Source organism: Homalodisca vitripennis, chromosome X (assembly GCF_021130785.1).
Source record: "Homalodisca vitripennis isolate AUS2020 chromosome X, UT_GWSS_2.1, whole genome shotgun sequence".
NCBI classification, from domain to species: Eukaryota; Metazoa; Arthropoda; class Insecta; order Hemiptera; family Cicadellidae; genus Homalodisca; species Homalodisca vitripennis.
In genome coordinates this window covers 69,568,794-69,587,225 of record NC_060215.1, presented here as the reverse complement: position 1 = coordinate 69,587,225, position 18,432 = coordinate 69,568,794, and the positions used below count along the sequence as shown (strand labels likewise).

General features: G+C 34.0%; 1 protein-coding gene across 3 annotated transcripts in view; it reads left to right on the top strand.

Moving 5' to 3' along the window:
- Positions 1-18,432, top strand: part of LOC124369154 (glutamate decarboxylase) — an 82,803-nt gene that overhangs the window by 13,458 nt on the left and 50,913 nt on the right. The gene's annotated exons all lie outside the window — the stretch shown is intronic.

Sequence of the window (18,432 nt, the reverse complement as noted above, 5' to 3'; positions counted from 1 at the left end):
CCCCCCCCCCCCAAGCTAGAATGCCATAAGAAAAAAGGGATTGCACATAAGCAAAATAAACGATTTTAGTTTCATCAACACTCAAAATGCTATTTAACTGCCTAAAAGTAAATATATACTTTCTTGCTTTATTAAAAAAAATTAATGTGATCTATCCATTTCATTCGAGAATCAAACAACACACCCAAAGATTTGTATGACGACACTTTCTCGATTTTATTACATCCACAGGCATTGTTATAGTGATTATTACAATTATGAATAATTAAATCGTGTAAGTTGTAATCTGAATTTGGTGTAAGAGAAAGGGGCATAAATTTAGTTTTTGAGATGTTAAGTGATAAAACATTTTGGTCCATCCAAATGGCTATGTGGTCCAAAGTTTGAGAGATTACTAAGTAATAACAAGACTAGAATACTGCCTGATCCTAATACTTCTTATTTTCCAATAATTACATCTAGCAATATCAGCGAGGGCGCGATGCGCGGCAAACAGACTACCTACTGTGCTCGCTGGATCTGAAAGTAGTTTGTTCTGCTCCTTGAGCATAGTTTCACTAGAACCACCGGATATAACAACAAGGCTACAAATATACAGATTCTAGAAAAAAGTTTCACTTGTAGATTACGTATTCTTGAACCATCAAAGCTAAGAACAACCGAGATAGAAAGAGGCTTTGCCAAGGGAACTTGCTCACATATCTCAAAACAAGTGACTGACTCCAAGGCACTGGTAGTTTCACTAGAACCACCGGATATAACAACAAGGCTACAAATATACAGATTCTAGAAAAAAGTTTCACTAGTAGATTACGTATACTTTAACAACCAGCAAAAGAAGAGAGGAGGTGCAAGTTTTACTTCTCAGTGAACTTGCTCACACATATCAAAACAAGTGACTGAAAGGCACTACACTAGCAGATTCTAACACTTCGTCTTGAAGAGCCACGTGACTGACTCCAAGGCACTGGTAGTTTCACTAGAACCACCGGATATAACAACAAGGCTACAAATATACAGATTCTAGAAAAAAGTTTCACTAGTAGATTACGTATACTTGAACCATCAAAACCAAGAACAACCGAGAGGAGGTTTTACCAAGTGAACTTGCTCACACATATTAAAACAAGTGACTGACTCCAAGGCACTGGTAGTTTCACTAGAACCACCGGATATAACAACAAGGCTACAAATATACAGATTCTAGAAAAAACGTTTCACTAGTAGATTACGTATTCTTGAACCATCAAAACCAAGAACAACCGAGAGGAGGTTTTACCAAGTGAACTTGCTCACACATATCAAAACAAGTGACTGACTCCAAGGCACTGGTAGTTTCACTAGAACCACCGGATATAACAACAAAGGCTACAAATATACAGATTCTAGAAAAAAGTTTCACTAGTAGATTACGTATTCTTGAACCATCAAAATCCAAGAACAACCGAGAGGAGGTTTTACCAAGTGAACTTGCTCACACATATCAAAACAAGTGACTGACTCCAAGGCACTGGTAGTTTCACTAGAACCACCGGATATAACAACAAGGCTACAAATATACAGATTCTATAAAAAAGTTTCACTAGTAGATTACGTATTCTTGAACCATCAAAACCAAGAACAACCGAGAGGAGGTTTTACCAAGTGAACTTGCTCACACATATCAAAACAAGTGACTGACTCCAAGGCACTGGTAGTTTCACTAGAACCACCGGATATAACAACAAGGCTACAAATATACAGATTCTATAAAAAAGTTTCACTAGTAGATTACGTATTCTTGAACCATCAAAACCAAGAACAACCGAGAGGAGGTTTTACCAAGTGAACTTGCTCACACATATCAAAACAAGTGACTGACTCCAAGGCACTGGTAATCCTGAAGGTACAGCATTGAGTATGGTATGTAACAAGCGATTACAATAAAAGAAGGTATATCCCTGTTTCGCTGTCACATTTAGTTATTTTACTTACTTCTTCACATCCTTTTGGGTTTGCGAATATTTCTGATGTTTGTTTGAAAATTAAGAATAAAAGACAGAACATAGCATCTTGGCTGATGCAAGGCATACTGTAAAAAGTATACCAAACCTCCCTAAAATTCTTTAGGAGCAGAGAACTACAAATTAGTGTTCTAATTTGTTCAAGATTTTATTCTAGGAGAAATTTTTATGCTGTAAGGTGCACTAATATTTAATAATTTTTAAGTCCCCGGAGTGAATATACTTAACGGATTATTCACTCAAATTTCATTATGAATCATATTGAACCAATCGTTTGAATAATTGCCTAAAGTCATAAATATCTAAAAGGATACACTAACATAAAATGTGGTGTATTTACAATAATTACTGTATTAATAAATATTACTAATAATCATAGGAAAATAACATTTTGTTCCACGTACTTTATTAGTTATAAAACAAAATATAGTTTTCCAAGTTTTGTATTAAAATAAATAAAAATTGCATGTTTGCACCGTTGTTTTCATTTATTCACAGATATAATATATACACTTGTATATATATATATATATATATATATATATATAAATGTATTATACATACACGTCACTTATGTCAACCATTTATTTTCTTTGAACTTCCTTGACGCTTAGAGTCATCCTTCCCCTAGAACTTCTTAAATTTGTACGATGTACTGACATAAATCAGGTTTCATCTAAAATAAAATATCAAAAATAAGTTTAGTATACGAGATTATTATTAGTAAACAAAACATATATGAGTAGACTCATATATATACTCATAGATAACTGTGTAATATGAATACCAGAGGTTTGAGACATCACTATTTTATAATATATAGGTAGTTGATTAGAGATTGTATTAGTGCAGTTTGCTTAAGGTTCCTAAACTGTGTAACCGAGTCTCGAACCCGGCTCACTCATTTGCCAGGTGATATTATTTGGAATTTGACAGTAAGCTAAAAAAACTCCTTTAAAAACATTTAAAATTAACCTTGTATCTGTATCAATGGGCTAAAAGAAAACAACAAATAAAACAGTCTCCCTTCACACAGCAAAGCAAACCCTCTAACCAATATAGGACTGTTGCACTGACCCCCTGGAGAGTCAGCAAACTTCCAACGCCATGACATAAAGTATAATAATGATTCATAAAATTTCATATATTAGAAATTATGAAAGAGCATTATCGTTTTACGGAATGTACTATCACGCTTGGTCTTAAATAATATAATATCAAAATTTTAAAAATATGTAATTAATTCATTTCAATATTCAAGTAGTCGTTCTGAGCCAATCTACCCAAAGGTAATTACAAACTAAAATCATTTAAATTAGAATTTTAGGATTTATAAAATGTAATATTTGATAATTAGAATGATTTGATACCCATTCCACTTATTTCTTACCCGGAGTTAAATTTCCAAATGGCTATCCAGATGAAGTCCATCTCTGTTATTAATTATTGCTATGATTCGTCTGTAAAAATTGTCCTGTTTTGTATTTATTTAAATTTTTAAAGTAAATATTTATTTTGGTTCATATAATACTAAACAAGAAAATAAAGTGACTTCTTTTATATTTTAATATGCTGAGATAGTTGTTTGACATTTAGATACAAACAAAGCATGGCTGCCTATATTTCACCAATACGTAATTTTCAACTGTATCAAAAATCCAGTTAGTATAATAATACACTTAAGTTTAGTATTTTAATTTACAGAAGAAGTACTGAAGGTAATTCAATTTGAAAAGATTTATTTCTTAGTATTGGTATTGATTTTGTTATTAACATGTATGATTTGTATGGGGTTGTTAGCAGTTTAATTTATATTAGTGTTGCTAATTTTATTTACTATTTTGAAAATTTATTCTAAAAATGTACTATTATTGATTTTGGCTATATTGAGTCGTCTTTATTGATAGATTATTTGTTCTGAATTGTGTTATTCTTATATAAATGGTGGAATCCTAAGAGTAAATACAAAAATTCGTAAACGTACGCAATAGTATATAATCATAATGATCCAGATTTACAAACCAAGGAAACCAAATTGGCAAACAAATTGGCATTAGTATAAACTACACCCCGGAGTGTGAAATACAACATAATGCCTTAGAAAAGATATGAATTCAGGCTATAATGTTGGAACGGACCGTGGGAGTCGTGGGCTGGACTCTTGGCAGCTACTGGGGGCAATCTGTCTGCTCTTTAATCAATTTAAATCTTCGCAGCAAACAAGGACTCGAACATTAAGTATCAATTACAAGCGGGGGGGGGGAGCCACTGGCGGCGACTCGGGGGACCGTATGGCGGGAGATAACAGCCCCAAGGGATCACCGCTTATCACGCCTACCCCCGTTCCCCACCAACCCAATAGTCTGCCAAAACACACAAAAAGCGCTCTTAAATCATCTCCACCCATGCCGATAGTAATCTTTATTTTCAAAAGAGAATTAATCATTTATTTCAGAATATATAACGAGATTACATTACATACCACCTAAAAAATTCCAGGCCAAAATTAATTTCAAAGATTTAACTAAATAAATTAAGTTCATTTTTTACGCTTGAAATGTATGGTTGAATCATACTCAGTGTCGTTCGATCACTTATCGTTAATGTTCATTAGCCATGTTATGTAAAAAAAATTCTAAAAATTACCCTTTTTCTTTCTAAACAGTCCTACCTTTTGTGAGATTTCGGAGACAAATAATCCGCTTTATTGAAGATTTTCAGATGTTATTAGGTTTGATTTAAAACTTAGTCCAATTAATAAAAGTCCATTTCAGGTAAATGGTCTTTAATTAATTATATTGTCCCCAATGTTTGCAGAGTATTCGAGAGCTGTTTTTGATACACTGCATACTCGTATAACTATTAAAATACTGGTTCAATGTAGGAATAACTATTCCGTATAACGTCATTTATCACTTTTGTCCCTAGGTTAAGTATTGAAAAGGGCTTCTTATCCCTAACTTTGCTTGATAAAATAGGACATCCTTTCCTATGCCTTTTATCAAGTAAAGTATGACGCCGTATTTAACCTTATTGAAACGGCGGCGTTCGCCACAAAACAAGTACGGGAGAGTACTGAAATTGCCTACACGCCCCAAGGCGCTGCAGGGTGCTGAGTAAGCTGGAGACGATAAGAAAGCATATACAAATTTGAATGAAGCTAATTTCCAATGCTGAAAAAGTATGTATTAAGGTTAAGGACTGTTTACCTATATAACTTACGAGTATAAAATGTATGGGGTGTATATATATATATATATATATATATATATATATATATATATATATACTACGCAGTAGCACAAGATTTATATCAGTGTGTGTGTGCGTGTGTGTGTTTTTTTTTACCTCGATATACAAGTCGAGAAATGTTTCGTTTATCCGCTAGCTACCATTTGTGTTTTTAAATTATTATCTTTACACTTAGTTAAGCTATATGAACTAAGTATGCAAAATAGTTTGAATACATTAAAAGGAAAATTTTAAAACCAAATAGTGGTATTATTTTCTTGAATAGTAACAAAATGGCGCCGGTTAAAAATATTTAAAGCCAAATAAAAAAAAACCAGCATTGTTATAAAACACTCCATAGATACCAGCTATTTTAGCATTTTCATTACAATTACAACGGTACTTTGTTCAACGAAATCCGTCAATGCAGCAAAACAGCGAGCACGACCATTTTAAAGATACGTTACATGTAAACTTGAAACATGAAACGCTGTGAATGTTTATTTGAAAATCCAGAACACAGATAATTTTTGTTTGTCTAACTGGATAGAGGGTGGGAAGTTACAGTTTGTTGGTGACACCATTGTATTAACAATCCCACTATGAGTATGATGGAGCAGTGTTGGTGACAGCCGTTACTGAACATTAGGCAGCAGCGAGTTGCATGCTAATTAAAGCAAAAACAAAAATGTTTAGTTTTTAATTTGTCGCTATTAGAGTGTAACCATAATACGAGTTTATAGGTTAGTTATTCCGCCTTAATACTGGCGTAATAGGATTTTAAGCTAAACAGTGTATTTTCAAAAGAATATTGAATCTAAGGACTTAGTTGTGGTTATCGGTAGAGCCATCTTTGTACAGTAACTAGTATACGATATTCTTTAGTTTTATGTTACTTGTTGGTTCCTATGTTTCCCTACTTCGCCTTGATTCGTAATAATAAAGTCTTTTCGCCAAAGCTTACTTATTTATAATATTGTCTTTAGGCTAGTGAGATACGGTTGTTGGCTAATCAAGTATTCTTCTAATCATTCCTTCAGACTGGAATGAGAGTTTTCCTGACAATGTCCGTGTAATTGACACCTTGAGGCTGGGAGAGACAGTGGGTGGGTACATAGCCTTGACACTGGTGAGATTATCTTGAAAGCCAGTGCCAATATCGTCTAATGGTTTATAACAGAGTTTGTAGTCGAAGCAAGAGAATGAAGTTGATGGGTAGAGCCGGTGAAGCGTATAGGACTGGGGTGTCAGTGAAGAAACTAGTGTATTTGCAATGCTACCGAGCGGCTATTGTTTTTATCCTGTGAGTTCTTAATAATGATTTGAGGAAGAGAACTATTTGCATAAAGGTGTAACTTTAGCTTTAAAGCTTAGTCATAGGTGGATTGACCAAAAATGTCTAGGATTACTTTGGTGCGTGTATTGCATAATAAAGAGAAAAAGGTTTGGTGAAATAATTCACCTGATATTATTTAAAAACAGTCCCTTTTTCGTGCAAGTCAATAGCCTGTATTAAGATTACTTCCGGAAGAACGTCGCCCTCCGGTCGTCCAGATATTTTAAAAGTTTCAGGTGATATTTATTGAAAACAGTGTTCTCCCAACGCGACGTCTAGTGTCCACATCCTACTCTGGACACTTAGATTTGGAATATTCAGAATCTGTGTCATCAATGCAACTAAATAATTTATGCGGGTATATGAGCCACATAAAAGCCGCATTTTACTGGGAATCAACCCATCACTAAAGACAAGCAGATATTAGAGATTGTAATATTAGAGCTCCATTCGGAACCCACTTACGGCATATATCGTATATTTATATTTGAGATAAATGTTGGTATTAATCGCTGTTTTCTAACTAAAGAACGTGTTTTAAATACGTAGAAGAAGTAAATTTCAGCATTCTAAAATGTGTTTATCCTAACTCTGTAAGAATTGATAATCAGTTCTCCTTAAAAAATTGTAATTTCACTTGTACGGCGAACAGTACACTTTGGTGGTATATGATCGTACATCCTTCCGTAGATAACTGCTCGAACAAAAATTTCTGATTGGTCGGTTTTATCTGCTACCTAGGAACTACCATTTGGGATTGTAAGATGGAGAAATCTCTTAACACAATCTTGTGCATATAATGAATGATATTGGCTGGGTATTAAGGCACAAGTCGTTTCATAACCTCAAGTATTGTTTAGCCTCCTGTCACTGCATGTTAGGAGCGTGCATTTCATTAAAATTTAAAGGAATTTAAATAAAATACGAGACACAACACTATGGGTATTTGCTTAACATTTCTTATTGAATATGTATGATCGAAAGGAATAAAAAGGTTTCTGCCATTTTGCCATGGGTTTGTTTCAAAATAGACTAAGTTTCGGGAATTTGGACTCAATCCTCTTTTACAGGTTGTAACACGGCTGTACGGTTAATCATACATACAAATTAAAAGTTAATTAATATGTACCGATGAACTTGCCCAAGTCATGGCTGACAATAGAACTAGTTGTAAATCACAAAGCTCAGTTATGTACCTGCAGTTTCAAGAGCAAGAGAGCAACTATCAACCACAACTCTGCACATGACAAGCTCACTGAGAAACAAATTGACACCCGCTAGAGAAACAATGAGAGCCTGAGGTTTTGTTGTCCATTCAGCATTGGCCCTTAGGGGCATTGCTTCGCAGCCCGGGTTATATGTTTAGGCTGTTAAAGATGTTTAGTTTTCACTTTTGGTGGGAGACTAACCTCCCCTCTGATACTGCCAATATCAGTGACACTCAAATAATTATAGTAGTAATAATAGGAAGGAACCAACGTCGTTAAACAGGGATATAATTTTAACAAACTAGATGCTATTATGAGTTTCTCAAACAATTGTTAATGTGTAATGTCAATACGATACGGTTAATATAATCAAAACTATAATAACATTATTACTTACAAAGAATTATTTTTCAGGCTTTATACGAGGAGTAATGATAATACGAGTAAATGGATAAATCTAATTGAATAAAAACCTAACAATATTTTTCCTCCTGAAAACATTTTACTTTAATTTGACATTGGGTTACTTTATGCCTTCACGCCCAAGTATATTGGTACAGAACCAATTCAGTTATTACGCACGCCTTTTATATATAATATTATTTTTAAATTAGTTAATTAGGTGAATAAGGGTTAGTCTTTTAGCAATTAGTTTAACTTCGTGGCTATCCTATTTCGTAGTAATTTACGTTTAATTCTTGTCTTTACGAATAAAATTGTCATGGTATATCCTAAAGTAAACGGTCTTGGCTTCGTATTATTCAAGTTCGTATTAACATTTACACTTCTAAATTGCGCAATATAGGTTAACTTAATGGCACAACAATATTTCACAGATTCTAAAATATAGTAACATCTGTCACATTTTAATTTTTCCTCTAATTATTCAAAGTTGTGCATTGATTTTATCAAACATATGAATCAAATGCACCGATACTAGGAAACACACCTGCCCCTAGCCTTAGACCTAGCCCGGCTCCAGTCGTAGCCCTAACCCTAGATCAGCCCTCAGCTTGGCCATCTATACGCTTAGTCCGGTCATGGCCGTAGTTCAAGCTCTCTAACTCTTCTAGCCCTAGTGCTAACCCTACCCCCCCCCCTGGCACTAACCCCACTGTAGCCCATTCATAGCACTAACTCTTGCTCTTACTCTAACCTTAATCCTAGCCTAAGTCCAGCTTGACCTATATGTAGTTTTTCCAAAAGTCGTTGCTTGTCTGATAGGTTATTTTTTTAATTATGTGACGATATGGGAAACGAGATAAGGAGATTAAAATTCAATAAATTAATTACGTTTATGTCTGTGCTAAAATTCTTCTTCATCACTCCCTGAATGTGTAAGACATTGTATACATGCTTATACTCACTGTATGAGTGAAATAAGCCAAACAAGTAAATATTAAAACGTTTGAACTGCAGTTTAAATTAAATTAACTCTCTTTTTACAAACATTTTAAATCAATTGAACCTGAGTTTTAGAACTGTGATTGTCTCCCGTAAGTTGTGTCCCCTTAATGAAATGAAGAATCTCTGATTATATATTAAAATAGGTTTGGGACTTATGCAGCGTTTAATTTTAAGAGTTATTTCATTTACAAATAACGCTTACACATATTTTTAAACTGTAATTATTTATATCATTTAACTTAAAATCACTGTAACAATAGATTTGTAAAAGTACACATACAATGTTTTAAGATCATATACAATACAATAACAGTAGTCATCTTAATTATTTAATAGAATTAATTTATCTATTTAATTAGTTAAACCAGCTATACTCTTGTTGTATAATATGTTTGCTTGTGGTATAATACTGTTCCTGACCAACCAATGTTCCAAACGAAACTACGGTTAGTACAGCAAAATGCACAGCACAGTATATAATACAAATGTAAATTTCACGCTCTTAACATTTTGTTTTATTTCTTTTAAACTAGAATGCATTATAAAAATATACAGGGTGTTCGGAAACAACATTTTCTTATTTAACATTTGTTAAATACCTAAGATTGAATAACATTTTGTTTTTTTTTTATCGTTACTAAGTGAAAAAGTTCAGCATATTTCCAAAAGGGTGATAAATTTATATCAAAATAGGAAATCCCTGCAGCTAATAGTAGCGTGGACTAAGGTGGATGCTCTCACAGCCACAACCCCGGCCGCAAGGAGGATGATGGGTGAGGGGAGGAACGAGTGGGATCAGCGGCAGATTGGTCCAGTAATGGACAGCAGCGATGCAGAAAACACTGCGCCTGACAGGTTAAGCGACGTTAAGCCGTTTACCCTCGCATCTGTCCCCTCACAGATAAACTACATTTAATATCCACTCTTCCTACAATGTGTTCATTCGAGCTAAACATGTTTTGTGCCTATTGGTAGAGGATAAATGGTCAATTTACATTCCCAAAAACAACGCTGTCTCACCTTGAAAAGTTATTCTGTTGCCTACGTACTAATTCATTACGAAGTTTGAAAGTGTGTGTGTGTGTGTATGTATTTTTAATTCAATTTCAATTTCAAACCAACGTAAAAACAATAAGGTAGACACTAATGGAATGACTTCTTGTTCTCATGCAGTACTGAGAAAAAGGGCTATTTTATTCATAGTACATTAGTTTATTAAAATTTGGAAAATTTGTCATTCAAGTTAGCCTACGAATAACAATATTCATAGACTTCATTGTTATTGAAAATTAATTAAATTACTCAAAAATAAAAAGAAACCTCTTGTAGAATAACATACAAATCAATATTTTTTAAAGTTAAAGGAATAAACCATAAAAGAATAACCAATAATGCTAAACATTTAATCTCTATTAATTTCAGGTATAAAGGTATTTTAACTCATGTAATAAAAAATTTTACCTTGAAACCTCTAACGACCTGGATACCCATACAATATTTGGATTTCGTATTTTGTATATACCTATATACCAAAGTGGTTTAATACATAAATGTGGCACAAAATAGCATAAAGGTTTCATTTAGATGTCATACATGACCTAATAGAGTCTATAAAAAACGTTCGTCAGAAATTTAAAAATTATTTGTTAATCCGTATAGAAGAAACCTACAATAATTGTTAGAATCTAAAACAGTTAAAGTTAAAATATAACGTCATAAAATGATCACAAAATCCCACTCGGAGAAACCATGGTATTAACAGTTAAAAATACCACCTTATATGTACGAACCGATACACATGTATACATTCCAAATTTTAAGTTTCAACATGGGTAAGGTAAAGGTGGTTGTAATACTGATATAAGCCCGGGTGTAATTCTGCTTTGCACGACCCTACCCAACAGAAAATACCCATGATAAAACTCCTAAAGTAATACAAAAATTTTAAACTGTTGGGACTAAATTTAATTGGTATTGAAGACGGGGGAGTAGTATACACAAGATTGATTTTTTCATCATGCACAACCGTTTTATAAACGGTTATAAAATTACAGAAATAACTTAATTTATATTAGTAGGTATGTTTTTTAATGTTTTGAGGCTGGAGATTTTAAGAAACAACAGCAATGTCTTGTCTAAGAATCATCTGATTACGGGCTTTTGCTGGTCTGTGAAAAGTGAACTTGAAGTCGCCAAACATTTGAACAGGTCTCAGACGGTCAATAAATAATGTATAAAAATATCAAAATATCTCCGCGTGAAAATCGCCAGATAAAGATTTTAAAATAGTTCCGAAATTGGACAATCTGTTCATCTTGTTAGTTTTTGTACTGCTCATATTAAGATGATACCCTATTTTACGAGTCGGTAGGCCATTTTTGGAAAGTTAATAGCACTACCTTATTTCATCCCGCAGGGAAGACGAAAAATTATATTGGTGGTTCTAATGTAGTAGATCTTTTCTTCAATAATCTACTAATACGTCTTTTGGGATTTTTCATAAAACTTTGTGCGAACAATCTTTTATTTCTGATTTGAGACACCGACAATTATTTACTTTAGCCGAATAAACTTAAGTACTACTATTCTTTGACCTTTAATTAATTTTCAGGTACGTTCTCCCTAACAGTGAATTTTGTTCTTCAACTGTTTTTATTGTTTAATTGTTTGTCATTAGTAATATTATCAACAACTAAAATGTTCTTCCTTCCTAACAAGCATACTCATTCAACGTCCTTTTTATGTTATTCTTGGCAGTATACCCTATGGTATTCCCTTTAAAGGTGCACAAGGACCTGATAAAAATAAAAGAAGATACGGATATATAAATTTCTCGCAAACTTTGGTAATAATATCCAAACGTTACCAAAAGTACGCTTAGCTACACTTAGCCATCCAAGCAAGGGTTTCAAAACGCCTTTGCTGAAGAATCAAACCAACTGAACCCGTTTCAGCGAGGAGATATGTGCCGTCAAGATTGTGATGTTTACCAACTGCAATCACTAAAAGGAATTCTTTAAGATATCTTGCTGTCTTTAAGATATACTATTCGTTTAAAGATTTTGTACTTCGTCATTGATCCCATAGTGACATTTTATCCCAGTGCGTTATATAATACCAATTCATTATGTCATTAGTTATGTAACGAGGGTCATTACTTGTCAAATGGGTTAGATGGCTTATATTGTACAGTTAGGTAAAATAAAAAATATTGTTAGTTAAAACAATAAGGTTGAAACTAAGTAAACGTTAGAAAAGAATTTAAGCTAAAGGAATTTTAGCGGGACACAGCCTGTTTGTTTAACCCATAGTGGTACTGTTATATGTTAGTAAATTACTGACAGCTTAATTTATTCTATAAAAACAGGTAAAGAAAGATAAAATGAAATGTCGTTCAGAATGATATTGGATAATTTTCTGAGGTTATAATGAAAAACGCAATGATCAATTTAGGCACTGTACTAAAAGATACATGAAGGAACTAGCAAACACGAATATTTTCACTAAACGGAAAACCAATTACATTTTTGTACATGTAAAATTTGGTTTACATTCCGATAATAATAATCAATTGAATGTAGCAAAATTATTATTTTAGTAAACATTTGTTAAAGATGTCATGCCTTTAGGCATCGAGTAGGATATAAGCTCACTGAGACACTGAGTGCGTAAAACAGGACCAGCCCTCTCCCTTATCTGCCACTAAGCCACCACTCCACCCAGGGAACGACCGCACTCTCGCCCTGGGGAATGTTTTTCCTCTATTGATAGGCAAATAAATTACTATGCTATACATCGAGCTGTCAATGGGTTTGGATTAGGTGTAAGATGGATCGAACGCTCCCCCAGGCGCGTGTACTGGAGATCCGGCAGCTCCCCTCCCCCTCCGACCCTGTAAATTAGCCCCGATTCTTGCATATCCATGCTTGACTGGATTTTAATTAATTTTACCCCAAGCTGTTATTAAATTATCACAGTCACCACCTTATCGCTAAGTACGTCATATCTGTGGCATTAGACTCGATTTATTGCTAATTGGACAATACTGGAGATTTTGATGGAAGGTATAGGTTGGATTTAAGCATATAATCGAGATACGCATACGCTTTAAATTAGTTACTGATGATTGTTTTACGTTATTTTCCCCAAAAGATCGTATGAAATAGCTAAGTAGGACAATATGAGCAAAATATGTTGCAAAATTCCCATGTTGGAATTTTGATCAAAGATTGTGCACAACATTTGTACTTAAGACAACATTTCAATCCAAGCTATAGCGTGAAGAAATTTGTACCACACGTTTTAAACGTTCTATAAACTTAACTTTAAAACTAATAAAACCTGTTTAGTATGCATTTACCCATACTTTGGAAGCCCTTGTACGAAATGAACAGTACAATTCAATTAATAAGAAATAAATTATCCGAATTCTCAAATCCAAAACGATGTTTCTCAAAAAATATAATAGATTTGATTGTAGTTTTCCGTAGCGTATCTTTGGATGTCCAAGGTATTCCAAGGTATTCTTACCAAAGCAAGAACAGGAAGTATAAACATACTTAATTTCTAAACAGCCCATCCTTCACACACGATGCAGGTATATGTTCTTATATGAGTGTAATGTATGCCACAGGCATTAAAGTTCTATTACTATAGTGTTGTTTGTTATATTGTACTAATATTTTTTATGATTTAAAAACATAATGTTTTTAACTTTTAAAAGTAACCTATACGATAAAACCTTATCAAAAGCCAAATAATTTGATAAAACTATTCAATATTCACGGGTTTTTTCCTCACTTTTAGTGAATAATTTAAATTTATTTAAATATTTCTTTTCGTGGCAACGTTTCACTAATGTTTTTTACACAATAGTATTTATTTTTCATTAATATTTTTTTAAGAGAGATGAAAACACACAGTATGTTTTTATATTTTACACACACACACACACACACACACACACACACACACACACACACACACACACACACACACACACACACACACACACACACACACACACACACACACACACACACACACACACACACACACAGACAGACAGACACAAATTTCTTTCGAGGCGTCTTCTTTTAATTACATGCGTAGAGTTTAATATTCAAAGAATGCAGAGAATGTGTCAAATTACTTATCCTTCAGGCAAAGTCAGCTGAAGATGGAAGGTTATAGGGGTCGAACAAGCAGGCATTATTTGTGAAGGCAAACAGAAGGATTAGCTAAGCTAGGGGAGAGTGAGTTTGGAGGGATTACTACACCCCTCGTGAGTGAAATAAAACACACATGCGTTCACGCACACACTCACACACTTCAAGCACGCACTCGCCCACTTGGGTGTCACGATCTCACACAGAGCGGAATGTCATAACACTTAACCTATAAGGCCTCATGTCGTGCGGACTAGCATTTTTAAAGGCCCTAGTGGCAAGTATAAAAAATCTATGTTTTACGTTTACGTTCAGTGGTTAATTGTTACATTTTTTGGAAAATCGAGATAACCTCATTAAAAATGTAAAATAACTCTTACTTTAACAATGTAACACTCTTGTTCTAATATGATATCAACAGTATATTCGAATATTGAGGATTCGTTGGGTTCCACAGATTGATTCACATTTTATTTGGTCGCTGTCTGTTGTTTTACTAATTGTATAGTGCGCTGCAGAGCGGGAAGGCTGAAACATTCACGCGTCATGGCGGGCAATACACATCTTGAATTTAAAAAATCTCGTACACGTCATGTCGACCTTTCATAAATCATAGCTGATTCAAATTCAAGATGTTAATCATAATCATAGCCAATGTAACGTTCGCCCGGACGTGCGAGCAATTTTCCTGCTCACATATTACGAACTCCATTCTATCTGACCCGAAACAGAAGCGTTCTTCTGTGATTGAAAGTTCAGTATTCTTCAGTTTACGTATTCTCTCACAAGAAACAAATAGTTTTATCAGTTTGATGATCGTAGTAGTTTTTGGAAATATATTCATAATGCAAACTAAACACTAATTTTAAAGTATTTAAATGTATGTTTCTATTTGTTCACCACAAAATAAATGCAAACACGTCAGGATTAGTAGTACGATAAACTTTATTTACGCTTAACTTTAAATACTAATCAATAATAATAATTTGAACAAAATATTTATAAACTTACATACACAAAACATATTTTTGGTATTGGTTTTAGTATATTTATGCAATAAAACTATTTGCTTACAAAATACCCTTTTTTAATGGCAGTTGCTTCATAAATATTTTACAGCTCTTTTAGTAATGCCACAACAGTTCTGACGCTAAGATAAATAGGTTCTTTTACTAACTATATAGTTGTGTAATGAACCGGTGTTGCAAATTTTTCCCTTCCTCGAGTAGGATACAAATGAAGGGTGTATATTCTGCAAACTATCTAGAGATCATTTCTTTTCGACAGTTTGGTGATCCCATAGATTTTCTCTTATACTATTTCGGTCTTCATACATATTTTGTAAATGCATAAAATCCAAACGTTTCTTGAGGAAACCATTAAGTTTGTTAACACGTTTTTTATCCACATGGAAGAAACTACTTAAATTTTAATTTATAAAAAATAATTGTGGTGGGTATTAGAAAACAATTTTTTAACTGAACGTGGACTTTTACATGAGTATTAAAAAAAGTAATACTTCAGGAAACTGAACAGAAACTGAGCCTGACTCCTGTTAATATGAAATACCAAGATAATAAAACGGAACCCTATTCATTCATACGTTCATAACATCTAACAAGACCGCAGTAACTAGTGAGGTATATCCAAAACCCAAAATACGGAAGAACATAGTCTATAGTCTATAGAGCAAGAGGCTATGGTGTAGAGGTTAGTAGGATTTCTTGGAAGTACAGTGGTTACTATATGCAAAAGAGAGCTCTCATAATATTCTGTATAACAATGAAATTGTTACAGTATGAAATGAAACTATGAAACTGAAGTACGTATGTTGCTTGTAGTACTGCCTGATAAGGTGGCAAGTACTATGAGCAACCAATTAACTTTTTTAAGCCATCTAGACGGCTTGCTCGATAGCTAAGATTATCACAAGATATCCTGCATTATCTTATTTCTATTAGATATTATGAATATTTGGTAACATGAGCAGAAACATTATATTTTGTGGATAAATTACCAAGAACCAATTGCTGAGGTCTGCATGAAATCGTACCGGAAAATGGAAGAATTTGGATAGAAGAAAGCCTAGGCGCCAGGCTGAAGTTGACGAAGCGAGAGGTATTGGTGCTAAACAGACCAGTACTCAAACTGCTCTAAACCAGAATCATCATGAGGAAGAAAAGTCTCAAATCCCATCCTGAGTTTAGTGGCCGACAAGGATATGGTAATTATATTGGATTTGCCAACTTCCAATCTAAACTGAAGAAGAGTGTGATAGACGCACTGGAAGTGAATATTGCTAAATATTGTCCCTCAACTGAGCCAAATACTGCCAGAGCCTTCAATGGTGAGAACCTCTGACTGCTGAACTCTTGAAACATGAGGCACTGAAGACAAAAATAATAACTATAGGCGAAGAGAAAATTAGTTTAACAATCTTCGTTTAGGACGCTGAAGACACTCTCGCAAAAATCTTGAACTCGACACAAGGTCAATCCATAAGCAGTCCTCATAAAGCGTGCCAATGGAGAGACTTTATAGGCTTGTTGAAGGAGATCTTTATGAACGATACCGGCAGAACCAGAATAGACTGGCTTGTTGTCGAGTTTGGTTGGTACTGCACCAAATACCGGGATCTATCCAGCACTCGGTCCAAGCTAGAGAGTGACATTGAGCGGAGCGTGGATCTGATAGAAGTAGTAAAGATCTAAGAACTAGAACATTTAACAAATGTTGAGTTAAAGGCTTCAATAATAAAAGGTGTAGTCACTTTATACGGGAGCCCTGATAATGTATATGATCCAGTCCAATGGGGGAACAGATTATTTCCATAATGCACCTTATGGGATAAGTAGTTATCTACGAATTGCATCATAATCAGATGAATCATTGCAGGATCTGATGTATGGTAGAATTCACGAAGTGTTTAAATTCTTCGGTCACCTCTAGGTGAAAAGCAGTAGACCAGACGGAAGTGTCCAAAGACCTCAGTTTTGAGTGCGAGGAGAAATGACGCTTGTGGTGCAACTGACAGGGCTCACCAGCCCTTCCAAAACCCTAGAGGTCGATCTGTGAGTTGTTCGTAATTGGATAACAGTTCTTTAGACAGCAGTAGTTTTATTCAAAAATGCCAATTTAATCCGAGGACAATCAACGAAGATATCTAACAGTGAGCTTACCAAAATACTTCATCGTGATAACTACAGAGGACTTGAGTCTTCTTCTACAGTCATATTTCAATATCAGGAGTAAACTGCAATACAACAGCCACCTCCACAAGGCCCCCATAAATTTATCCTTCCTCCATGAGAGTATTATTCAACCAAAATGTTTCGTGCTATAACCGATTACTTCAAAATATTTTGATACTTAAAATCCTGCCTATTATTCCAATGTTGCTACCAACATTGGTATATTATTTTATATTACTATGTAATACTGTATAATATTACTGTTCATCAGTAAAGATTATTTCTTTAGTCTACCACATGGGAAAACCTAAGAATAAATAAGGAAGGTGAAACGCATTTTCGTTAATATGTTTTGCTTTAGTTATTTTAACCACTTTATATATTGTGAAAAGTTTAAAGTTAATTTTAGAACTTAAATTTATCATAGCATAAATAGTTACACTATTAAACTCATGTTCTAGTGTAATATGATGAGGTTTGAATTAGTAGTCTAGCCTAACTTGAATAAAAGTAAGGGACATTGTACATTTTTCCCTCTGAAATGTCGGTATTTCCGGAATAAAAATACTACAGTAAAAATATGAAATGAGATTTAGAAATTAATAATATATAGAAATATATATATATATAAAATGTATGTGCGCGCGCGCGCGTTGTGTGTGTGTGTGTGCGTGTGTTTAGTTAGTGTTTTTACTTCCCAGTGAGCTAATTTATCCATTAATAGGAATGAGCACAAGTACAAGGTTTTATACCCGTATGTTTCAACTAAACACCTATTATAAATCACTTCCTGCTTTTCGTTTACGACATAAAAACTCCAAACAATCAAATATCACATGTGTAAACTTCCAGGTATCCAGTTAGTGGGAGGGCTTTTAATAATTCCGG